Source organism: Scyliorhinus torazame, chromosome 1 (assembly GCF_047496885.1).
Source record: "Scyliorhinus torazame isolate Kashiwa2021f chromosome 1, sScyTor2.1, whole genome shotgun sequence".
NCBI classification, from domain to species: Eukaryota; Metazoa; Chordata; class Chondrichthyes; order Carcharhiniformes; family Scyliorhinidae; genus Scyliorhinus; species Scyliorhinus torazame.
The window spans coordinates 163,744,019-163,748,184 of NC_092707.1; positions in this window are offsets into that span (position 1 = coordinate 163,744,019).

A 4,166-nucleotide genomic window follows, 5' to 3' on the forward strand; every position below is an offset into this window, starting at 1 on the left:
AGCAAGGACGGTGTCGAGGGTGGTAGGATCCAGGGTTAAACCGGGCTGGGGGCTCGCAATATTTGGGTTGCAGAGGAGCCGGGAGTGCAGGAGGCGAAAGAGGCCGGGATTCTGGCCTTTGCGTCCCAGGTAGCCCGGCGGAGGATTCTTCTTCAGTGGAAGGATGCAAGGCCCCCAAGCGTGGAATCCTGGATCAACGATATGGCGGGGTTTATTAAATTGGAGAGGGTGAAATTTGCCTTAAGGGGATCGGTGCAAGGGTTCTTTAAGCGGTGGCAACCGTTCTTGGACTTCCTGGCAGAACGGTAGACAATGGTCAGCAGCAGCAGCAACCCGGGGGGGTTGGGGGGTTCTATTTTATTTTTGTTTGTCTATACTGGGGGATCTGAGGGGGTGTATATATTTGCTATGTTTGCTATGTGTTTCGGCGAGTGTTAATTTATTATTTATGTATAGGGGAGAGGGGGGCACGGGGTTGTTTTGTTTTGTTTTGTATTTAATTCTATAAGGTTCCTTTTACATTTTGTTGTTGCTATTTTGTGAAATTTAAAAAAAAAGAGAAATCAGAAGACACTAGAGCCAGACTGTTCATCTAGAATGTTGTCAACCAGGTTCCAGAAAATGGACCTGGTAATGGCAAAGAGCAACAGGGGCCACTGAAAAGCAGTTTGCAAGGAGATTGCAGGAAACCTGTACCACAGAGATTGCATTTCACCCAGGGCTCAGGGTCACACTGCTCTCAGCTTTTCTGCATCTGGCTCTTCAAGCTAGTTTTACAGTGTCAGTTAATATTGTACCCATGGATACAACTGATACATCAGTTCATTGCCTTTTCTGTTGAATAGTGACAGAACAATGAGATTGGTTTTCAGTTTTGCTACACTATTGTGTTTTTCAAAGTTCAGGTGGCCGTCAAAACATTGGCTTCCTCTCCCCCACTGTCTCCTCAACTGTGTGCTGTGACTCACAAAGTGCTACTTTCGCAGGCTGACTAGCTGCTCCCTCCCCACTGTGTCTCTGTGCCAGAACTTACAACTGTTGGTGTAAAAGACGCAGGGTGCTGAAATGCTTGCAGCTGAATGTATGCCCTGCAGGATTACGGATACACATGGCAAGCAAGCAAAGTGCTGTGTGATTTTGTGAGGAATTGACAGAAGCCAGTAATAAATGTGGGACAGGCTGACAAGCAGCCCTTTGCAGCATAAACACTTCGATTGTCAACAAAGAACAAAGAACAAAGAAAAGTACAGCACAGGAACAGGCCCTTCGGCCCTCCAAGCACGTGCCGACCATACTGCCCGACTAAATTACAATCTTCTACACTTCCTGGGTCCATATCCCTCTATTCCCATCCTATTCATGTATTTGTCAACATGCCCCTTAAATGTCATTATCGTCCCTGCTTCCACCACCTCCTCCAGTAGCGAGTTCCAGGCACCCACTACCCTCTGTGTAAAAAACTTGCCTCGTACATCTACTCTAAACCTTCCCCCTCGCACCTTAAACCTATGCCCCCTAGTAATTGACCCCTCTACCTTGGGGAAAAGCCTCTGACTATCCACTCTGTCTGTGCCCCTCATAATTTTGTAGACCTCTATCAGGTCGCCCCTCAACCTCCGTCGTTCCAGTGAGAACAAACCGAGTTTATTCAACCGCTCCTCATAGCTAATGCCCTCCATACCAGGCAACATTCCGGTAAATCTCTTCTGCACCCTCTCTAAAGCCTCCACATCCTTCTGGTAGTGTGGCGACCAGAATTGAACACTATACTCCAAGTGTGGCCTAACTAAGGTTCTATACAGCTGCAACATGACTTGCCAATTCTTATACTCAATGCCCCGGCCAATGAAGGCAAGCATGCCGTATGCCTTCTTGACTACCTTCTCCACCTGTGCTACCCCTTTCAGTGACCTGTGGACCTGTACACCTAGATCTCTCTGAATTTCAATACTCTTGAGGGTTCTACCATTCACTGTATATTCCCTACCTGCATTAGACCTTCCAAAATGCATGACCTCACATTTGTCCGGATTAAACTCCATCTGCCATCTTTCCGCCCAAGTCTCCAAACAATCTAAATCCTGCTGTATCCTCTGACAGTCCTCATCGCTATCCGCAATTCCACCAACCTTTGTGTCGTCTGCAAACTTACTAATCAGACCAGTTACATTTTCCTCCAAATCATTTATATATACTACAAACAGCAAAGGTCCCAGCACTGATCCCTGCGGAACACCACTAGTCACAGCCCTCCAATTAGAAAAGCATCCTTCCATTGCTACTCTCTGCCTTCTATGACCTAGCCAGTTCTGTATCCACCTTGCCAGCTCACCCCTGATCCCGTGTGACTTCACCTTTTGTACTAGTCTACCATGAGGGACCTTGTCAAAGGCCTTACTGAAGTCCATATAGACAACATCCACTGCCCTACCTGCATCAATCATCTTTGTGACCTCCTCGAAAAACTCTATCAAGTTAGTGAGACACGACCTCCCCTTCACAAAACCATGCTGCCTCTCACTAATACGTCCATTTGCTTCCAAATGGGAGTTGATCCTGTCTCGAAGAATTCTCTCCAGTAATTTCTCTACCACTGACGTAAGGCTCACCGGCCTGTAGTTCCCTGGATTATCCTTGCTACCCTTCTTAAACAGAGGAACAACATTGGCTATTCTCCAGTCCTCTGGGACATCACCTGAAGACAGTGAGGATCCAAAGATTTCTGTCAAGGCCTCAGCAATTTCCTCTCTAGACTCCTTCAGTATTCTGGGGTAGATCCCATCAGGCCCTGGGGACTTATCTACCTTAATATTTTTCACGACGCCCAACACCTCGTCTTTTTGGATCTCAATGTGACCCAGGCTATCTACACACCCTTCTCCAGACTCAACATCTACCAATTCCTTCTCTTTGGTGAATGCTGATGCAAAGTATTTATTTAGTACCTCGCCCATTTCCTCTGGCTCCACACATAGATTCCCTTGCCTATCCTTCAGTGGGCCAACCCTTTCCCTGGCTACCCTCTTGCTTTTTATGTACGTCTAAAAAGCCGTGGGAGTTTCCTTAACCCTATTTGCCAATGACTTTTTGTGACCCCTTCTAGCCCTCCTGACTCCTTGCTTAAGTTCCTTCCTACTTTCCTTATATTCCACACAGGCTTTGTCTGTTCCCAGCCTTTTAGCCCTGACAAATGCCTCCTTTTTCTTTTTGACGAGGCCTACAATATCTCTCGTTATCCAAGGTTCCCGAAAATTGTCGTATTTATCCTTCTTCCTCACAGGAACATACCGGTCCTGAATTCCTTTCAACTGACACTTGAAAGCCTCCCACATGTCAGATGTTGATTTGCCCTCAAACATCCGCCCCCAATCTAGGTTCTTCAGTTCCCGCCTAATATTTTTATAATTAGCCTTCCCCCAATTTAGCACATTCACCCTAGGACCACTCTTATCCTCCTGACGTATGATATCGTTTGGTCATCTTACATTCGTAACTTTCTTAAGGTGTGCTGTTTTTGTTCATATCAGTTCGCAGGTCTACCTTTACATTGAATCCACTGCTGTCAAAATCCTGATTGTCTCTAGGTTCGTTTTTCCAACACATTCCACCAGCATCATGGGCGAAATTCTCCGTTATCGGCGGAAAGTCCGCCGATCGGCGCAAAAAACGGCGCAAATCCGACTTGCGTCACGTCGGAAAAATGGGTCGATAGTCTCCGGCCCGAAATGGGCTAGCAGCGATGTAACGGGATCCGCGCTTGCGCAGTGGTTCACGCCGTGAAGCGTCATACGCGCCGCACGTCGTGACGGCTCATAAGGCGCCGCTGCTCCCCCCCACCCGACCGGAACACCCGACCGCAACACCCGACTGGATGGCTGGCCGCCGCTCAGCCCCGAGGTTCGAGACACGCGATGTGGAGGCGCTCCTGGACGCGGTGGAGCAGAGGAGGGACACCTTGTATCCCGGGCACGGCCGCAGAGTTGCCCCACGCCACAGCCGGCGTCTGTGGAGGGAAGTGGCAGAGGCCGTCACCGCTGTGGCCCTGACACCACGGACAGGCACCCAGTGCCACAAGAAGGTGAACAACCTCGTCAGAGCAGGCAGGGTGAGCCTCCCCATATCCCCCCTCCCCCATATCCCCCCTCCCCCATATCCCCCCTCCCCCA